Source organism: Aulonocara sp. 'chitande type north' Nkhata Bay, linkage group LG10, assembly GCF_057382095.1.
Source record: "Aulonocara sp. 'chitande type north' Nkhata Bay isolate Kocher_YH1m ecotype deep benthic linkage group LG10, A_spYH_male_GT1.1, whole genome shotgun sequence".
NCBI lineage: Eukaryota > Metazoa > Chordata > Actinopteri > Cichliformes > Cichlidae > Aulonocara > Aulonocara sp. 'chitande type north' Nkhata Bay.
Window position 1 is genome coordinate 14,672,863 of NC_141353.1, and position 22,190 is coordinate 14,695,052.

Consider the following 22,190-nt stretch of genomic DNA (forward strand, 5'->3'; position numbering starts at 1 on the left):
TATTTGACCAGTAGAAGGAAAGACGTTGCATGGAAGTGGGCATAGTGGTAGGCAACAATGCTGTGAATGCATTTCTGAGACTATAAACTTAAAACAGGCTAAAAAGGAGAAATATGATACGATGGATAAGGGAAAAGTGAAGGGTGATGTTGACCTCATAGTGACCCCAACTTCAAAACAACTGTGTGAGTCAAAGCATTTATCACTGACTTCTGGAAACTGTAACAACTGTTGACTTTAACTGTATAAAGTTTAATCTGGAAGTTCATCAGGAGCAGGTTTATATTTGCCAAAAAGATTATACACCAACCCCATCCATCCGTCCATCCATCCGTCCGTCCGTCCGTCCGTCCATCCATCCATCCATCCATCCAGGGCTAGGTTAAAGCTTTTGAGAGGTGCTTTTGTATCCATGATTCCTTCTGTCCAGCCTGTATAGCAATAGTGGTTCAGCCCATTTTAAAATAATTGCTACCCCTTATATTCAGTCAGTGTCAGCCTGCCCCCCTGTTAAAGTTAACATTTTCTAATGAGCTGCGTGCTTTTCTGCTACTTCCCTTTGCTTCCTATATTGACTTTTTCTTTCTTTGAGTCCTGAATCTAAGCTCTTTTACTTAGAGCTTACTAAGATCAATCATCTTTATTTGAAAGAGATTTGAAATTATGGGTATGGAGCACATGCCAAACAAGGGTCTTTATGCCATTCTTTGTTTGTGCTAATCAGTTGAATAGCTCTTCTTAAGAGGTCATTGCGCTCCCCAGTCGAAATGGAAATGCTTATCATTTTTCAAGTTGAAAAGGTAATGATCACTAGAGCCATTTCTCTGAATCTCAGTGAAAGAATGTGCTGTTTTTGGTATTCCAGTATTTTGGTGCATAACATCAGTCGCCCATATAAGGTCGCATCTGCTCTTTTGTGCTTGACACAGAGATAGACGTATAGTTTTCATAGCTATACATCTATAGCCATAAAATTATACATCTGTACATTATGGTCTTAACTGCTGATAAGAGATTAAAGAGAAAAACTGCAGCTTTCATGTGGAGATTACATTGCAGATTCAAGACTGCAACGGTCTCATGGCGATGAAATGAAACATGTGAGTGTGAATTCTCTTTTTCATCTGTAAATGGTTGACGGGGGAAAAAGGTGCCCCCTGAAAACGGAACATTATGAAACATGCTCGTAAAGTTTTTTTCTTTTTACCATACCACAGTACACTTTCTTTACCTTAGAGTATACAGCCTGTAGCTCAAAGGAAGTATAAAACCTGTCATTTTAATAAGTAGCTTTTTTAAGCCCTGGGCGAAAACCAGGCTTATAGTTGTGGTCTTCTCTGTTTAAACAGATATAACACAGTGGGAAGGGTGTCACTGAGGCCTGAGTTTGAGTTCTTCATGCCTCATTAGACCATATAAAAGAAAAGATAGAAGTTCAATAAGATAATATTTTCAAATATTACTGAAAATTCTCAGTAGGTGAGCTATGTTAAAATGCTCTATAATTTTATGCATGCTTGCAGTTGCCACTTCAGAAAATACTCTGCACTTTATCAGAATTCACATGTACTGCACAGAGAAGAAATCCTGTTATTTTTCTGCCATGTATGAGGTCAATGAGGAGTGTTGAAACGGCAGACACTATATCAGCCCCAGGAAAGGCAGTAATATTTGACCTGCATCCAGGAATCACAACAAGTCATTATTCTGATCTCTGTGCAGACAGAGAGCAGCTGTGTGGACAGTGTGTAAATCAATGTATGGGGGATTAGGGCTAACATTATGGGAGATTGGAGTCAGCTAGTTTAGAAGAACAAAAATGTGGTGCAGAGTAAGATGTCCTGAGAAAGTGTTACAAGGGGCTAGAAGAGGTTTAGATAAGTTGATCATGAAATAATTCTCTTGTTCAGCTGCAGCACAGAAACTCCAAAACTTTTGTGCATTACTCTTCTTCTTATGCGGTGAAAATATATCTGCAATAGTACATCTAGGAGTTTCATTTAATGTCATCAGTCAGATAAGACAGCTACAAAACAGACACCCCCCCTTTTGGGCTTGGATTTGGCGCTTGACTGCATTGCTCCCCAGGTACTTCCTTGGAGTTGTTACCTGAGCCTTCCCCCAGGCAGCTCAGCACGACACTGCACAGCAGAAATGAGGTAATCTTGTTAAATGGTGACAGTCAGTTTCATATCAATCAAGAAAAAAAAAGACAAAAGCCTTACAAATTCTGTATGGCTGTCATTAAAACTCATTTACATTTCAAAAATTTCACTGTGATCTGAAAAGTGGCTGTAGACGCCTGTTTAATCTGTTTAAACATTAATTAAAGGACTATTCCTGACGCCCACCCCTTCACCCATCTACAGTAACCCCAAGAAATGGCCGAGATCATATCGTTATCAATACCTAAGTGGAAGTCAAGCAGTCAGCTCCTGACACTTCTGTTTGTTAAGTGACCTGGGTCAAATGAGGTCTGATAGCTTAATGGGGGCTTTGAGACTTCTGGAAAATGGTTATAATTGGATTTAGGCTGTGACTGCTCTCCTGAGGTGTGAGGAAAACACTAAGAAATACCTGGAACAAGGCTGCAAACAATTATGTTCAGATCCTGCTTTTTCTTAACTTTTCTGCAAATATGATTGACTCACACAGTCTGTATATTTAATTGAATTTTATTTCATTTTATTTATTAATTTTTTGGCCAAGTTTTCTGTCTTGAAATGAATGGCATTTATCACTCTTATTTGTATATCTGATCACTAGTTTTTCACGTATACTTTTGCTATGGCTGTATAGCATTTCTTAGGATATATGGAGAAGCCATTAAGCTAAGCTGTATTGACTGTATTGTATTCAAGTGGCCATTGTACATTCAGTCGGGTCACATTCAGTCAGTTGTTTCTCTCTGACCGACCTGCCTGAGGTCAATGTATCCGGTTGTTAAGTGATGACGTGACGAATCCTACTTCCAGGCCTAAAATAGTCTGCGTTTAATATGGCTTTTGTGTTGTTAACATGTTTAATGTTTTCTATTTTCTTCTATTTAATCTCAAAAAGCTCCTAAAACAGTCAGTGATCACTGTTGACCTCCCTCGGCTTTTATTACCGCTAATCATTCATTAAGCTCAGTTTTTAAAACCTTAGGATGTAACTACAGCCCAGCCCATGCAGCAGTATATGAATGACTAACCTCGTATTGTGGATGGATTATCTCAGTTGTTCTCCTGGCTGAAGTTTGGTTCTTTTACAGCATCCTGCCATGCGATTACATTTGTTCCTGACCACCGAGAACACTCACGTTAACTTTTATCGAGTGGAAAAAAAGTTAGCTTGTTTATATTATGCTAACATAGCTGTGTCGCTAGCGGTCACGTAGCACATCATTATATACCAGCTAGCCAAACTTCAGTAACCCTACAAACGTCACTGCTGTTTAGTTTTCTGTCTTCATTTATGTTGGAAGTGATAACAGAGCTGTACGTTTTAATTTGTTTCCAAAACCCTGCAGTCAGGACATGCTATATTGTATTTAGATAGAAGCTAGCGAGCTAACTTCCTGCTAACTTCTAACTCCGTTAAATGTCATAAATTCCATTTTCATGGATGCCTGGATGTTAAACTCAATTGTTACACCTGGTAGAGCAGAACGCTGATCATTTTATTAAAGATGAAAGACTTTAGACAGTTTTTCAACTCTCAGTAATGCCATAGTGATCGTTTGATATATGGACCTGCAGCGGAGTTTAGGCCCAGACACGGCTAGTGACGTCAGACTTAACGACCGGATAATTAGGATATAAACATAAATGGATAGTAATATTATAGATCATGTTTGTCCCATTTCAACCACAGAACACTCTTTGATAAACTCCCCAAAAGAGAATGACTTCCTGTTTTTTTTTCTCAATTTGTCGTAAATCACAATACTACTTTGTTTCTTTTATTTTTAAGATGACTGCTGTTTTTTTGTTGTTGCTTTTTTAAATTTATGGATGTAGATGTGTGCAAGTGAACACAGTTTTACCAATGAATGTTTTGGGTCTGATGTTTGTGATGTCAGTGCCAACACATTTATGAGAGATGCGAGTTTGCTAACGCTGCAATTCACACACATGCAATAAATAATAAAAAGCATGAGTATGTAGAGTTTTTAATGAAACATGGACTTCGCAATATTTATGTGGTGAAGTCAGAGCTAAAGCCATGACCTTAGTTTGTGGAGAGCAGATTGCTGTGTTTAGAGATTACATCTTGAATTGCCTTTATGAACCTAAACATGCAGAGAAACACAACAACGTGACTGTTGTACAATGGAGATTGACATCTGAAACTTAAAAAAAAAGGAAATCCGCAAAAGCAACTAGCGCTTTTTACCAAGCTGTAGCGGTGCAGTCAAGACCAACTTCATCATTTCTCACAAAATTACTGTAAAACATAAGCCACTTTTTTCGCGAGGAGTTTATCATAAAGTGTTTGGTGGACTCTGTTATGCTAATATACACTGAAAAAAGAAACATTTGGAAATGTGCCCTTCTCCAGAAACTCCAGTAAGTCTGTAACAAAATGGATCGAGGACATTGCAGGAAATCTGGAGCTTCAATCGAGAAATGAAGTGGGCAATTTTGACTTTTTCTCCTTGGCTCTGGACCAGAGTTGTGATGTATGCACCAGAGCCCAGTTACTCATCTAGAGTTTTTGATTACAGAGGAGCTGGCAGCAATACACTCAATGAAAGGGACTTTGTGAAGAAACAGTTTTTCAATTATGAAGTTTAACACAATCAAACTTCTACTGGTCAGTGATGATCACGTCTGCTGTTGCATTTCCACTTCAGATATTGAACCTGACTTTAATTGACCTGTTCTAAGACAAAACAGAGTAGATTTTCCCCACTGAACAAGAAATAAACCCCCAAAAAGCTGCAGATGACATAATCAACTACAAAAAAAATGGCAACTGCAGTTTGAATAAAGTTAAAAGTTTTGTCTAATTTTGCAAAAAGCAATTACATTTTAATCACAAGTCTTTGTGGGACACTTCAATGATTCAAATCTGTTCTTTTGTAATGATAAACATAGTGATGTGTGTGTTTAATAAAGTGGCAAAATCTATTACTGAAAATGACAGTGCATGTGATCTTTCTAGCTTTAAATGCAGCAGCCAAGAGCTGTTGAATGCAAAACATTAAGCTGACATGAAAAAGAACAACCACACTAGTGGAGGGGAGTGGGAGTGGGTGGCTTGTTACAGCGATGAAGTCCCCCTTTTCTCTGTAAGTCTTCAATTCACAGATATGGTCTATACTGACATGACCAAACTAAGAAAGCTCTTTGTGGGTGCTACCAGTATTTTGACTGGAAAACTCTGGCAGCAGATGAAACGCCAAAGTTGTCCAAATTGTTTGGAATAACCTTTAGCTCTTCTGTTACAATAGAAAATATATTTAAAATCAAAATTTTCTTGGTTAGGGTGAAACTTTAGATGAAAAACGATTCTCTTTTCTGCTAATTTCTTTACACTTTAGACTTGAGTATATAAACAGCTTCTTCTAAAAGAGTAACTTTTGACATTATGTGTTGTGCTCGGACTTAATGCAAAGTGGATATTCAATCTCTGTGAATATAGGGTGAGATCAGATGCAAGCTGGACTAATGAAGAGAGAAGTGATATCATTCGCCTGTGCTGCTCTTCAGCTTGGGTTGGTTTCACCTCCTCCTCCTCACTGCCTCCTGTAGAGTCAAAGGGTTTGCATTAACACTTGGCTCCAAACAGAGGGACTTTCTGAAATGTTTCTCCTGTTTTTTGGAAGGTTGCTCCATGCCACGATTCAGAACACTCTGAGCTGAAGGGATGGGGTCTGCAAAAACAGCCAGAAACATGAGTGCAGTGGATGCAGTGTTCCCCCTCATGTTATCGTGCAGGCTTTAGCTGGTCTTCACTCCTTAAGTGTCTTTGACCCACTCCCATGGTACTGATTGGACTGTGATTGCTGAGATAAAACTTCATGATCTCATATCACCCTCTACTTTGGTCTGATTTATTTAAGTGTTCACATAATTTTTTTTCTGGATGCTTTCTACTGTCTGTATGGAAACAAGAACTGGTGTACCTCCACTCTGTGCAATCAGAATCAAACTCACAGGTTTCTTTTTCTGTCATTTCCATTTGGCCAGAAACAGCATCTTTTATTAAGTAACTACAACAATACGGTGTTTTTCTTACTAACCTTTATCAGCAAATTAAATGGATAAAGCCATTGTGACGCCACCTTTTGCTCAGTGGAGACAGTCCACAAAGTGAAAAACAGCCTAAGAGCAAAGTCATGACAAACAGCACCGACCTTTAATTTCAAGTGACCACACCCCTAGTCATGCAATACTTTTTCCTTAATACATCCTTAATAATGGGTGAATTATCAAAACATTCCCATACGATGCTGTTATCATGAAGTCGTCATTTCTACAGTAAAACTTGGCATTTTAACATGTTTTGGGTTCCTGCAACTGGTCCGTCGGGTTATTGTCTCCCCAGAAACACTTCCCTTGTTGTTTTGGAAATCTTTTTTTTTCCTATTCCTATTTCTGTTTTCGTTTTTCCTATTTCCGTTGTGTTTTGTGTGCTTTTGCAGCGTTTATCTTATTGCTGGTGTTTTCTTAAGTTGCAGTCCGTTTGGCCTCTCAGGGCCACAGTATACAAAGCTACAGAGCTATAATTTAAAAAGATCTTTGGTCTGTAACTGAGTTGATATAGTTTGCAAACCTTCCAGGCAATTCTGTCTGCTTCATATCTTGAAGCAGGAATCTTTCATGTGTTAGACAAATGTGTAAACCACTACACTACGGAGACACTACAAGCTGGTTTAAAATAACAACAAAGCAAATTAGCTCAGCTAGTGAAATAGAAGAAACCAAATATGTTTGTAAAGAGGTCAGGTGGTAATTATTTACAGCTGTTGAATGAAGTTTTGAAGGTTTAGTAACAATGAAACAGGCTTCAGTGGAGTCTTTTAAGACTGGGGCCAAAAAAGGTTCTGGGAAGGTCGTGTCACAAATGGTGTCTGGTGTAAAAATATGTGCTAAATCAAATATGTGGATCTATTTGCTGTGGTTAACCATTGTAAATACTAACTATGACAGGGGTAATCATTTATGAACGTAAAGGCAAAATTATCCTTTTTTTAAATAAACATTATCAGCATGATTTTAAACTTACTTTAAAACATTATTTTGGAAAGGGGGAAATGTTATTATACCATAGGTTTATTTGAGCAGAAGCAATAAACCTGACAAAGACATATTATTGATGTGGAGTTCCACAAAGTTTAGTCTTTGATCCGTAATTATTTCTCTTCTACGTCATTCCTTTAGCCTGTGTCATTCAATCATTTTCCGGCATTTCTTATAATTTCTTTGCCGATGATATTCTCCTATATGTTTTTTAAGTCTCACCAGCTGGATAGCCTTTCCACCATAGCTGACTGTTTATCCTGGATTAGTGACTAGCGCTCCAATAATTACCTTTAAAAAAAAAAGAAAAGGAAAAAAAAAAGCACTGCACATGCATATCATTTATCACATACGTAAATGTAATACCTTATTTACTAGTAGGGATGGGTATCGTTTAGGTTTTATCCGATACCGGTGCCAAACCGGTACTTTTGAAACGGTGCCGGTGCTTAAACAGTGCTCAAACCGGTGCTTAAAGAATGGAGAACACAAAATTGGTCCAAAAACCTCTCATGTTCAGCTGTTTTTTTGTAAAAAGATAACAATGTTAGCCTTTTCTGCAGCTATGGGGCATATATGGTATCACTCTTGGCTGGAAGCAGTGCTTAAACAATGGAAAAAACACAAACTTTGTCCAAAAACCTCTCATGTTTAGCTGTTTTCCACTTTTTCTTTGGTCATTTTAGCCTTTTTGGCCAGGGTGAAGGGAGTATCTGCCATCAAACAAGAAGACAGCCGCATGTAGCTATGATGATGTTTGCTAGTTCACCTTACATGCATTAATGTAATAACGTGGTTAGCCTACTCAACGTAAATTACACACGAACAACATTAAGCTACTCACGCAGAGAAGAACGGCTGCTGCTGCCATCATCGTCCTCATCATTTCTGCTACATTGGCAGGGCTAGGGGCCAGGACTCTACTCTTCGGGTTTTTGGGGGATGTTGCTAACTCCGGGTCCGATAACAGGCACCACACCCGCAGTAGATGTGCATGGTGTGAGGTCTCGAGGCAAGCTATCAAATACGCCGCATTTCTCGGCTTTTAAAAAAACCGCTATGCATCGCCAGGTGTTTCATCAGATTTGAGGTGTTACCTCCTTAACAGTATCAGTATCAGTATCAGCTTAAAACACTTGTTGCAGGCTGCTGAGTTTGCATATTTTGCTGTGAAGTACAGCCAGACTTTTGACCGCTTCGCCTTGGGCATTTTTAATCTGTAGCTCTGCGTAAAAGAACGTGCGTACCTGGACCCGCCTACTATCCTCGGAAACGTAAAATGATTGGCTAGAATCTAAAGTGTATCACAGCTCAGGAAAAAAAAGCACCGAAATGTGCGCTGCTTTTCGGTCTGGTTACTACCGTTTATGTCAGAACCGATACCGGTACCCATCCCTATTGACTAGCTAATATAAATCACCCCTTTCACACCAAATGCTAGAGCAAGTGGCGTAATGCACTGTAGCAAGCAGGCTCACACCACTCCATTTTAAATTGGCTCCCATTTGATATTAGAATTTGTTTTAAAATTTTTATATTAACATACAGAGCGCTAAATTGGCAAGCTCGAAAATATATACTTTAACCTCTTATTAAACAGACTGCTGCTATATAAATAAACTTACTTTACTTACTTAAAATGAGAGTAAGTAGCGACGGTTCGGGTATCTCCCTAAGATGCCTCTTTAACTGCTTATAATAATAATAATGGATTGGATTTATATAGCGCTTTTCAAGGCACCCAAAGCGCTTTACAATGCCACTATTCATTCACTCTCACATTCACACACTGGTGGAGGCAAGCTACGGTTGTAGCCACAGCTGCCCTGGGGCAGACTGACAGAAGCGAGGCTGCCATATCGCGCCATCAGCCCCTCTGGCCAACACCAGTAGGCGGTAGGGTAAAGTGTCTTGCCCAAGGACACAACGACCAGGACAGAGAGCCCGGGGATTGAACCAGCGACCTTCCGGTTACAGATACGCTTCCCAACCCCCTGAGCCACAGTCGCCCCAAGGTGAGTTATAGGTGAGCTTCTTCAGGCATGACCTACTGGGAAGAAGCCCTGGGCCAGATGCAGGACATGTTGGAGACATTATGTCTCTTGTTTAGCTAGTTTGGCGAATTCCTTGGTCGTCTGAGGAAGTTGCCAAGAAGAGGGTTCAGGGCCCTTTGTCTCGAGCCTATATAGACGACAGACAATGGATGGATGTTTTCCTTACCTGAGAAGCACCATCTATGACAAGCATGTGAGTCAACTCCTGCCACCCATGTCAGGCCCTCCACCATGGGTAATTCTGTGGATGTCAGTAAAGTCCTGCTGGGTTATGTGATACCTACGCAATTAAGTTAGTGATTTATTGTACAGGTGTTGAGCTTGTGGTGCTCCAGTCATAAAACAATACTAGGAGCATGTTCACTGACAGTCGGGGTCAAGGTGCCCATGTGTACACATGAAAATGGACGTCAGCCTTCCTTCTCATACAGATGTTCATATACACGGTCAAACATTTTTTTGACAATTGTGCTCTTTCTGGTTCTTGCCTTAAATTTTTTATCAAAGCCAAGTGTTGTGCTGGTATACAGAAATGTCTTCTGTGTCTGTGGGTTTGTATTTAATGAAAGATTATGTTTGAATGATCTATAGTGGATTCAGACTTTTGGGAGCTGGGAGGTAAGAAAAATGTGTGTTTGGGTTAAAGCACAGTTACCATATGACATATTCACAGTTGAGAGGATCTGTTCAGATCTAGTGAATCCTACACCATTAGCAGGTAAAGTTTAAAAGTACCCTAGTATGCTCCAACTCTGTATTTTTTTAATTCCTGGGCTCAACTTGAGTATCTTTATCTTTAACAGCCCTTTTTGCAGCCCCTCGGTTTCTTCTCTCCCTCTAGCTTGTGTTTACCCCACCCCAAACGCCTGTTTTATTCTGATTTGCTGGCCCATGGCTTGTTCCTGCAAAAAGGAATTTGATAATACCATATAAGTTCATCTGTGGCGGCCTGATGTTAACTTGGCTCGAGAGTAGAAAAAAACAATGGAAGTCAAGCTTTTAGGGCAATATGAAGCCTGAGGTTTTCCCTCACAGTGATCTTTCACATACTTTCACCATGTTTAACATGAACACTGTAACTGTTTACAGTTACAGCTTTATTTTGCTTTCTTTGTTGGTTGATTTACTTGTGGTTATTGGTGACAACAGCAAGCATCTTAATGAAACAGCACACGTTCCAAATTGTATTATTAACTAGCTTCGTTGTCAGGAATAGAGTGTGCATGTGTCCGTGAGCTTGCTCTTTTCCTCTGAATAGTATCCGATAAATGAATGCATCAGGCCCTGTGATTCTCTTGCACACAGATACACGCCATACACCATTTGCATCTAGTGTGGAAAAAAACAGACTGACAAGTAGTTTTAAGACATCTAACTGATGGATCTAAATATTAATTAATGATTATTACAGAATAAATATTAGATGAGGTCCCTAATTAAAATGTAGTTGGTGTTAATGAAGATAAATACTCCAGTTTAGTCATAAAGTTAGAGAACAAAGTTCAGCTTAACTTCAAATGAGAAAACTCTGAACTATGTAGAGCCAACACCCCTGATGTCTCTCTGCTCTGTATTTTCCAAGGCTTTTATTAAAGTTAACAAACTGCTCTGATCGCTCAGTGAGGGATGTCAAGCTGAAGCTCTTTGCATATATTGAAGTGAACATATGCCTTCTAGAGTAGCATGTGTTTGTGATATATCTGACTATCAAGTCTTAACACTGATCAAATGCAGATCGTCTTTCATTAGAAATATGTAAAGTGTTTTCTTGTGCGGAGCCACATTTGTCACGCATTTTGTTTTACTCTGTGCTACTTCTTTCAAATTTCTCCTTAAATGGAGCCAAAGTAGGAACCGCAAATATTGGTGGACTTCTCCACCAATGTTACAAACTCACAAATTGCTCCTGAGTGCACTCAGTTTATTTTCACAGATAATTTAAAGAACACATTTTCTCAATTTGTGCATGCACCATTTTGCAAAATATTGTGCAGCTGGGCAAAGACTCTATGTTTTAGCCCCAACTAAATTTGAATTGGAAAATCTTTGGATTGAAAGTGCGTGAAAGGGATTTGAGAGGCAATATTAGGGAGATTTCAGACTGGTATTAATGTGATTTCCATCAGACTGTCGTTCTGAACTTACCATTTATATAAGAATAGATGGTACACTGTCAAAAGTTCACACTATACTATTTTATATTCGTCAAACTTTTGCAGATTCAGTTAAAGAAATGTTAGCAATATGTCTTCATGGAACAGGCTAACAAAGTACCTAAAAAAGTTAATGCAATACTGTTCGAGTTAAATGCCTTTTTGTAGTGCTTGAAGCATTCATAGGTCAGTTTTAAGTTACTTAACAAACAATGTTCTTCTGAAAATGATCAGGTAATGAGCTGGGCTAAAAATTTGGGATATGTGATAAAGCAACCAATGTCCAAAAAAACCCAACAAACACTGAAAGATCTGGAGACTATCTCTCAAGACCACTTTAAAACTTTTGCATAATACTGTAAAATTAAAAAAAAGTCTTCAACAGGGGTTTGCATTTGTGTTACGATTTTTTTTCCTCACCGAAAGTCTGGAAAACATAACTTCATGAATCTGAATATGTGGTCCTTGATCTATAGACACGTCAATGAATCATTTCACTTTTTCAAAGACATGTGAGTGTTGAGGCAAGAACATTTGCAGTTACTTCACTTTTATCATGAGTGTTTCATTAGTTGCGACCACAACTTGATATAATCACCTACGAAAATATCCCACAAAGCTGGAATCAGTGACAGAGAAACCCGATGAGAAAAGCGTGCTTTCCAAGTAGCTTAGCTTAGCACAATAATGCGCCACTTTTACACTTTCATGAGTTTAACAAAGAAGAATTATAAGAGTCAGAGGAACTGCTCGCGTGATTTTCTGACATTTTCATTGGTGTAAACTGTCAATAACCACACATAGTAAGAGTGACATTATTGCTAATTGCTCAACAATATGAATAAATACTCATATTGTCCATAACTGTGCTCTAGTTACTCAGCAAAACTTCACCGAAGGTACTTTTCAACAACAACAGTTTCTGAATCAAACTAAAGGTAAGACCCAGACTGTCCGCTGAAAGCAGATAAACCCAGGTGACATCAACTCTCCATTCCCAACAGGACAAAAAAGCTGTTTTTCATTAACAAGCTAAAATGTTACATGGGGTACAGCTATCTGGATTACTGTTTCCACAACAAACCAAATTTTAAAAAACCCAAAAATACAACAAAAAAAAAATAGATGGCTGTCCTAGCACTGATACCTTACCTCCAGTATCTTCTTTAATTTCTGCTTTCAGTAACAACCCAGCCCTTTTCCCCCCTTTTCAGACAGTCTCTCTCTCTCTCGCTAGCTTGGAAGGGAAGCCTGAGAAAGATAATGTGGTTTTTCTGCTTTGATGGCTGTTTTTCTGCCATCAAAGACATGGTGGGCTCCAGTAGGGTGGGGCTGGGCTGGATTGCTGACTCCTTTACAATCTGAGTAAACCTCCAGAAAGGCTGTTGTTGAAGCGTTGGGCCAGTCAGTCCATGACAACAGCACGCTGATGGCTGAGTAACACAACAGCTTTTCTCCTGGGAGATAGCAGTGGAAATGTTGAGCGATGCGAGTCTACACATACTGGAATAAGTTAACAGCAATATGGAACATGGATGTCGTCATTGCTTTCCTTTGTCTCTACACGTCAGCTTGGTTTTTTTTATATTATTTTTTCTTAGTCTATGTGATGGTGTTAAAGGAATCAGGACTTACATATTAAATGGGGGGAAAAGCTAACTGTACTAATCATACTACAACATAAAGATGTGTGCTCACTGTAAATGAATTAAAACATGTTCTTCAGGTGTTTATGGAACCAGGTCATCCAACTGACAAACACTAGTAAGTGCCTGTTTGTGGTCTAATGAAGACTTTTATAGGGCTGCATATCAGGGTCATTGTAGTTTGTCATTGTAGTTTAAAAGAATTCCTGTAGAGCCCTGAAGGATGGAGCAAAAACCTGAGAAAAACACATAGCTTAAAATGAGAAATTTACAAAGAAAAAAAAATCTCCTATCACTCATTTGCTATCTGAGAAGTCATACATTTGTGAGAAAGGAATGAAAGATTAAGTTAACATGGACATGCTGAAAACTGTTCCTTCAAAGGGCACTTCAGGCTGTCTCCCAAAGCAAGCAATAAAAAAAAAAAGATCTGTGTGAAACAATGGTTTTCTTTTTATTACCACTGGTAAAAACCTAATCTATAACCTGTCATTTAAAAAGACACATTTAAAGGCCTAATAAAAGGACATAGCCATCCCAACAACAGACTGTTCTCTCTGTTGAGGTCAGGAAAGCGATTCCGCTCCCTGAAGACCAACACAGAGAGACTGAGGAGGAGCTTCTTCCCGCAGGCGATACGGTCTCTCAATCACACCACCACACAGTACTGACCCACACATATAGTTCTTACACACACACTGGACATTCTGGACATTGTTTTCACTTCATCACTTAATCACTTTAAGCATATTTGCACTGCACAAGACACTAAATAATGTGGATTGCACAACACTGGTCATTATATTCTTCATTTCCAGTTAATACTTGTACAGCTGCTGTTATTGTATATATATATTTATATTTTATTTTATTCCTTCCTAGTTAAATTTACCCTTTTTAATTTTCATATTTATTTCCTATCTTATTCATAGCCTTTTCGTTTTTTTTCTTTAGGTCACAAGCAGTTGTCTAAGCATTTCACTGCATATCGTACTGTGTATGACTGTGTACGTGACAAATAAAATTTGAATTTGAATTTGAATTTGATTTAGTACATTTAAGCAATATGTCTGTGATACTTAAATCCTTAATTTTTAAGTTTTTCATTTTCTATTTAGTGGTGATTCGAACAAAATTCTATCGCGGATAAAAAAAAATGTAAGTTATGTACAAGCGGTGCATGATGAAAGTGAGACGTGAAACAAACACATAGGCAGGGGTACGATGATATATACAAAAATGTTTTTTTTAAACATATAGGTTAATGATGTGTCACAATGTTCTTGCAGTTTCCTTCAGATCAGCCTACCCGTTGAGGAGAGGGCACACATATATATATGCCTAGACTACAAATACAGTACACTGATCATCTAGTCAGTGTCAAACCTAAAAGTAAAGGTTGCAGCAACTTTGACAAGTCTTGATGCATGTGCAATCATCCAGATAAAGAAATCCCAAAAAGTTGATTCTCTTCATCTGAACATAATGTTTTAAGTCTCTGAGACTTATTCAGCACTTCTATGAGTGATGAAACTTTTCTCCCACTGAAAATGCTACATCCAGATGAACTGAATCAACTTTTTGAGATTTGATTGACAAGGGTGTGGTCACTCGTAGGCCCAACATACAGCTATCTGCTGGGCCTTACCTCTACTGGAGTCTCTTGACTGTAGATGTGACAGTGAAGTGAGTGAAATTGTAGTGTTTTGTTTATATGTTATATAGCACGATTTCGCATGTATCTCTGTGTATTGTTGCCATACTGTCTATGGAACCGAGCAATAGCAACATGGCAATGGACAAATTCAGAAAGACTGGCTTGAAAACAGGAATTCAAAAGGCAACAGGTGAGGATACTGTTGCTACCTTTTATATTCATTCGGTGATGAAAATACACAGAGGCTTTTTTGTTTTTAAATAATTTACAGCCTTACTTTGGAAATGAAGAAGTTTTTCTCTCAGAATATACAGTGGTCCCAATATACCATCATACCATTTCAATGATGGATTACGCTGAAAGGGTTCACATAAAGTATTTTAAACAAAGCTGACCTTTTTGATGTGCTCGCAGAGTCGTCGTGGGGCATTAATCAACATATGCAGTCAGGCAGCTCTGCTTTATGAAGTAAACGAGCAGAGCAGTCTGAGTAACGCACTGCAGGGTGCTGTGGTTTTATGAGTCCTCTGCTAGTTCGTATGTAAAACACTTCATCCCCTGCTTTGAAGTGAAGGCTCTCTGGTCATCTTGTCTGTGGTGTCTTCCAGGAATCAGCACCTTAAAGCACGCACACACACACACACACACACACACACACACACACACACACACACACACACACACACACACACACACTTAGTGTCTTAGTGATTTGCAGATGATTGCTTCCTGATTTTATTCACATTTTCTACAACGTCCTACCATTTTTATGCAGTTGTATCAGCTTTTGTTTCAGGTTTTATTCATTAGACAAATTGCTTATGAAATAATACTGATGCTAAACTTTATACTGTAAAAGTTTTTAAACGTTCAGCTCTCAGTGGCAGCAAGCAATCGGTGTTATTATTGCCAGTTTGCCATGATGTTAAGCATGTAAACTTACGTTAGGATGGTTTAATTGCTCATTACAATTTGATCTAAATGCTTAGATTCTCTAGACAGTAAAACAACTTGAATGCAGTTTCCATTGTTGTAAACAATAATCATATATGCATGTGTTTTTAAAGCAGTAGGCAGGCAATTTCTATCCAGTTTAAAGGATAGAAATTGCCTCCAAAGCAGGTCTCCAGGACTGGATGTCCTGGAGACCTGCTGGCAACCGCTGGCATCTAAGAAACGTTGCATAATCTGCAACTAGTTGGAGAATGGTTGCTGGAATCATTATTTTGAAATTGGTTGCAAAGAGGTATACAGTGCTACACCGAAAACCTCCTTGCAACTGCTTCGGTTGCTCAATCGTAAATTGTTGTAATCCCTGGCAGTTTGCATAGAAGACACCGACTTGACTGCAAACTGTGTGAAATTGTGAAAAGTAGGGCACAAACCAAAAACACAGACTGTTAAAAGTTGTTATCGTTAAGGGAAAAACTTTTATTTTGAAGGCAAACATTCTCTGTTTCCAGTTTGTGTTGCACTTTTTCAAGTTCCGCTGCAAATGGCGAGTGTTGAATGTTCACGAGTACATCTCTCACTCATTATCTACAACCAGTTAAACCTCTCAGGTCATCAGGCGCAGATCTTTTAAATGTTCCCAGAAATAGATCTAAGTGTTGTGAGTGTGCTTTCAGTTATTGCGGTCCTGTTCTTTGAAACAGCAACAACTGCTAACCAGTGCTGTTCACTGCCATAAAGCAGTAAGGTAACCTACGCAGGTTGTTATGTTTTTATCATCTGTGGTAAGCACATTGAGTTTACATGTAATGAAATGTGCTATATAAATTTAATTGCAGTTGATGTAGCACCCTAATTATTGCTGATTTCACCGAGTGATAGCGAGCAACCACTCGCCAGTCGGATGGGAAATACATGTTGTTCTCTAATGACTGGGGACCTCCTTTCTCTGGGCCTGTGTGACTGAGGCTTTGTCCAGAGACATTAGAAATGAGACCCAAGCTGGAGCTCCTATACTTTCATTGAATAACATACACATGTTGCATTTATTCAGAAAAGGCATGTCCATCCATGAGAACAGAACAGTCTGACAACCTGCCTGTCTGACACACTTACCACCAGGTGCTTCCAATCAGTTCCTCTCAGACTGAAATATCCTTACATGGTTCTCTGCAGAGCTTAAAGGCTGCCATCAAACTCATTATTTTCTGCCAGAATAGCAAAGTAAAATGGATTTTTCATCAGCAGTATTCAGAATTTATAGGTCCTGGCTTATTTGTTTAATTGGCAAATCAAACTTTATCTTAGAGCCTACTCAGATAAATATTTTTTCTCAGTGCCTGCCTCACAGTCTGAGCTGAAAGAGGAAAAAATAATGAAACACTACCCGACCGCAGACTTTATAAGATTGGCATTAGAAATTTGGTTTACTTCTCTCATAAACAAATGAAAACAAATCCTTTCTAAGACAAAACCATCACGTTTATGTGACGGAGATTTATAGATGCTTGCTCCTAAAAAGCCCATCTGTCGAACAGGTTTCGAAGTGGCAGATTACAGCTAATAAACAGTTTAATCACTTGTAATAACTGTAAGTGCTTGAAATAAAAAAAAAGTAGATTAGGGAATGATTCAGTGACTCAAACGATGGCTAAACAAAACATTCTCATTACATGGACATAAATATCTCTGTAATTTTCCACAGATTGAAAAACCTCAACATCGAGATTTGTTTTTGTGGTTATTTTTAAATATACCGGTTTGATGTGAGTACACATAGCGCTCTAAATACATACGCTTCAATCACAATGAGTCCTAAAAAATGTGAAACTCCAAATGGCTTTTTTCTCAGTCGACTGCGTGATTGCACTGATACGTCTACAAAACAAGTGCTGAATTAGAAAGCCAGTGCACACTGTGGATCAGCTGCCAAACGTGCTGCACCTCAGAAACATGACGGGGCATTTTGCTTCAGCTTTATGTCAGGGCTAAGCGGAGCCCCTGAACCCCTTTACTTGGCCTGACACACCAGTGCTAAAATGTAAGAGCCAATAAGCTCCAACAGTTTATGATTTTACATAAAATACTTTAAAGATCTGTTGTTAGCCAAGACAGCCAGAGGAAAGCCACATGTCAAACTGAAGATGATGAACTCCTGCCGCAAACTAATAACAAACAGGTCACAGCTGCCGCCTTTGTTTATTCTTTACCTCACTGTGGCAATAATAGTTACAGCGGATTATGTGAATGTGATTCTGACTTCACACACAGCAGTAAACTTCTTAAGTGTACACCAGAGATTGCAGATGTGGCCCAAAGGACGACATCATCGGCAAATAGCACTGAGGCAAACAGATGTTTCCATTAGCCTCGTGTGAGAACTCTGCAGGGAAATGAATCGCACACAAATATGTTTTTAAATTGGAGTTTTTGTGTCAGTGGTGGTACTTTCATGAGGAGATGAGCAGTACCCAAAATGAATCATTACAAAGTGATGTTTCTAAAATTCCTCTGTGAAGTGACCTGTTCCCTTTTTGTGGGGCAGTTTCATTCAGAATGACTTTCAACCCACTGTGATTCTCTGTGATAGAAACATGGAGAGAAAGACTTAACGTGAAGCGTGAGAGTGAGCAAACTGAGGGGAAAACCAACTCAGATATATTACATGAAACATGAAATCCTCCAATAAAATCATGTCAAGCTTCCAGGTACAAGAACAGAACATACTGCACCCAGACAAGGAATCCCAAGGGTGGCTGATTAGGTCAGAGTAAAGTGCAGTTGTGCAGAAATAGTCTTATACAATCATGTAAAAAGTAAAAAAAGAAAGTAGATCCTCTTTTAATTAATTAATGGTTGCCATATCAAAACTAGAGATGGACCGATCTGATATTACGTATCGGTATCGGTCCGATACTGACCTAAATTACTGGATCGGATATCGGAGAAAAATAAAAAATGTAATCCGATCCATTAAATATCACGAAAGCACCTCACAAAACTTGCAACACACCGTAACTCACCTCAGAACGTTAGCACGTCGGAGCAGTATGCCTCACGTGATAGAGCGGCTGTGGCATGCGGGACCTGTTGGTGCTCTGGATAGCATTTGGAGCTTCGCTAGCAACCCGGCATTTCATCTCCGACAAAGTTATCCCCGAGAGAAGTAAAGCAAGTGTGTAAGTCCATCTCTGAATGTTTGTAAAGCATTCCTGCGTTAAGCTTAACAAACGATATATGGAGCGACTGCCTCTTCTTGCTGCTACTTCAATCATGAAACTGCTTAACGATCAGCTGATCGGCTTTTCTGTCGTGAGTCCGTGTCTCTAGTTTGCTTTTGGCCCACTTTGCACCAGAAAGAGGAAACCAGCGGCTGAACAACAGAAGCACGTTTAAGCTTGATCAGCTGTTGTTAGAATGTATTTAATATTACTTTCTACTCAAGGATCTTTTTCTACGTAGCTGACGCTGGTAACTGTGCAGGGGCGGATCTAGCAAAGTTTAGCCAGGGGGGCCGATAGGGCATTAACAGGGAAAAGGGGGCACAAAGACATACTTTTCTTTCTTATTCTCATTTAAAATGTCTAGCTTTTAATAAATAATTATCTGACACCCAAAGTTTTAATTTGATGCAAAATGAATAGAAGTCCATTACTGTATATAGTAACTATTAAGTCTAATATATATACCCTAGTAAGCTATAGTACTTTTTCCTTTGGGAAGGTACCATCAGTGCAGTCTGCAATTTTGTTGAAGAAAGATGTTGAATCTATTTAATATTTCTTGAAAAATAATTGATTTCTGTGCATTTTTTTCACACTGCATCAAATTAAGGTTGATTACGTCGATTAAGCATCATGAGGTGGAGCGTGAGGGGTGGTTCCCTATTTTTTATTTATTTATTTTTGTTGTTGCTGGGAGTTGGAACCCTATTAGTTAGGTTGCTTAATATTTATGCTAAGTACTCTTTAAAATACCAGAATAGGGAGGATGGTGTAGGTTTAAGTTTATTAGATTGATCAGTATTGCTGAACTATGAAACATTTTTTTTGCATACAGGTATAACAGAATAGCTTTAGTGTAGTTGTTGTTTTAAACTTGAGTATGAACTTATACAAAATGCAGCAAGATATTTAAAAAACAGTTTTGTTGATTAAAAAACACTATATCGGATTCATATCGGTATCGGCAGATATCCAAATTTATGATATCGGTATCGGTATCGGACATAAAAAAGTGGTATCGTGCCATCTCTAATCAAAACATAATAAACGATCATCTTGTCCTTAGCTGAAATACAACAAGACGTGACATATTACAGCATGTTTTATAGCGTCGTTATTTATTTAAAACTGGGTCATGCAATAGTAAAATTATCCCAAGCAAAGCAGAAAATCTGCAACAGAAGGTGTTGCAATGACTCAAAGTCCAGAACGCAACTGGCTGAAACGCTGTGGTGGGACCTCAGGAGTGGACTGAAGCAATGCTGTGAAGAAGAGTGGGCCAAAATTCCTCCACAATGATGTGAAACACTAATAAAGTCATACAGAAAACTATTGCTTCAAGTTATTGCTGCTAAAGGTGGTTCTACAAGTTATTGGATCACAGGCTGTTATTAGTTTTGCACACAATGCTTCTTCATTTTGGTTTAATTTGGGTTATATAAATAATGACATGTGTTCAGTGTTGGGAAGGTTACTTTTAAAATGTATTCCATTACAGAATACAGAATACATGCCCCAAAATGTATTCTGTAACGTATTCCGTTACGTTACTCAATGACAGTAACGTATTCTGAATACTTTGGATTACTTAATATATTATCATTCTTTTTACAACAACGTGAATGTACTATTGCTGTGTGATTTATTACTATTACTGAAGGTCCGCGACTCCGAACTGTAGTAAAGGGACTTCTGACTAATACGGCGGGGTCCCTGTCAGCTCGTAGCCGAAAAATAGCTTTACTTTGTTGTGTGGGTCAACTTTTCTTGCGAGAGACAGAGAGAGGCGTTGAAAGGCTGCTCCAACAGAACTTATTGTTTTCAGAGGAAAACACGAACACGGTGTACAGTCGAGTCTTAATAGCTTACTTACAACTGGGCTCGTCAGGCTCTCTTCTTGGCTGAAGTGGTTATTATTATATTTACATGCTTCCAGCTCCCGTTTTTCCTCGATGACAACTCGTACCTTTCCGCTCCCCTTTTTCTCCTTCCTCGCGCTCACAGACCCATAACGTGTATGGCAGTCCATTCTCCCTGCAACACGGACTACACTGCCCATGATGCTACATTCTTTAGAGCTATGCTTGTAGCATTCTGCCTGTTAGCTTAGCACAACAACAACAACAACGAAAAGGCGCTCTCTCACCCAGGAAACACGCAGTCGCAGAGAGAGAGAGAGCGTTGCCCTGTAACCATGGCAACCGTAACGCTGCCGCCTGGAACAACAGAACGTAGCTGTCAAACAAAACCCAAACAGTCCTGACCCGCGACAAAATGAAACAGGAAAGTACCGCAGTGTAATCCATTTATTTCAACAAAGTAACTGTATTCTGAATACCACCTGTTTAAACGGTAACTGTAACGGAATACAGTTACTCATATTTTGTATTTTAAATACGTAACGGCGGTACATGTATTCCGTTACTCCCCAACACTGCATGTGTTCTTATTTGAATTTTATATATACGCATCACCCCTGACACTGTGATACCTCTGACACACCACTAAAGGTGAGAAAACACATCTCAAAGCCGATTACACTGTTTCACGCCACTTGGAGGAAAAATGTTGACCCATGGGTCACGCAACATTTTTTTGATATATTGAGCAAATTTTGCATCTGTTTTTAGTTGTGGAAGCTTTGGTTCCAACATATTACCTATGTAAATAAGTATTCTATCGTTTTTCCTTTTGAAGTGGCATAATGCTTGCAGGTGTACAAAAATGGTAAGCTTTTATATTGTCCACTAAATCCAGTTAATAAAGTTAATGTTATCATAATCTGATTGTGACTTTTTTTTGTAAAGTATTCAATTTCAATTCAATTCAATTCAATTTTATTTATATAGCGCCAAATCACAACATAAGTCGCCTCAAGGCGCCTCAAGGTAAAGTAGTGGGTTTCTAAATGTGTAACAAATGAAAACAAATCTAATTGAAATAATTCGATTGAAATGAGTGAAATCATCAGCCCCCATATTGGTTTATTAAGCAAGACTTGCAGTAATTGCCTTGATTAACAAAGTAGTTGTTCAAACAACAAGATTTAATTGTGTTGTCCTAAAGTTTTTAACTTGTGTAGAATGAATTAAAACAAATTTCACTCTACATACTTAAATAAATCACTTCAAATCAATGTAAGTATACTATGTTGATCCAACGTAATCTGATTACATTAAACCACCAAATGCCAAATGTGTTGGTTTGACATGATCGAAAATGGTTTATTGTACGTGGTTAAATTGCGTGGAAAAAGGGTGCCATGATTAAATTGTG

The 22,190-nt window shown here is 38.7% G+C and overlaps 1 protein-coding gene across 2 annotated transcripts in view; it reads right to left on the minus strand.

Annotated features, from left to right (window-relative positions):
* LOC147320458 (carotenoid-cleaving dioxygenase, mitochondrial-like) overlaps positions 1-22,190 on the minus strand; it is a 55,560-nt gene that overhangs the window by 26,350 nt on the left and 7,020 nt on the right. The window contains exons 1-2 of one of the 2 annotated variants that reach the window (XM_086308466.1): positions 20,788-20,917; positions 15,135-15,357 (exon numbers count right to left, since the gene is read on the minus strand). The gene's annotated coding sequence lies outside the window, so the exon portion shown is untranslated. Of the gene's footprint in view, positions 1-15,134; positions 15,358-20,787; positions 20,918-22,190 lie in introns of those variants that run through there. The other variant, XM_086308467.1, reaches the window with a different exon arrangement.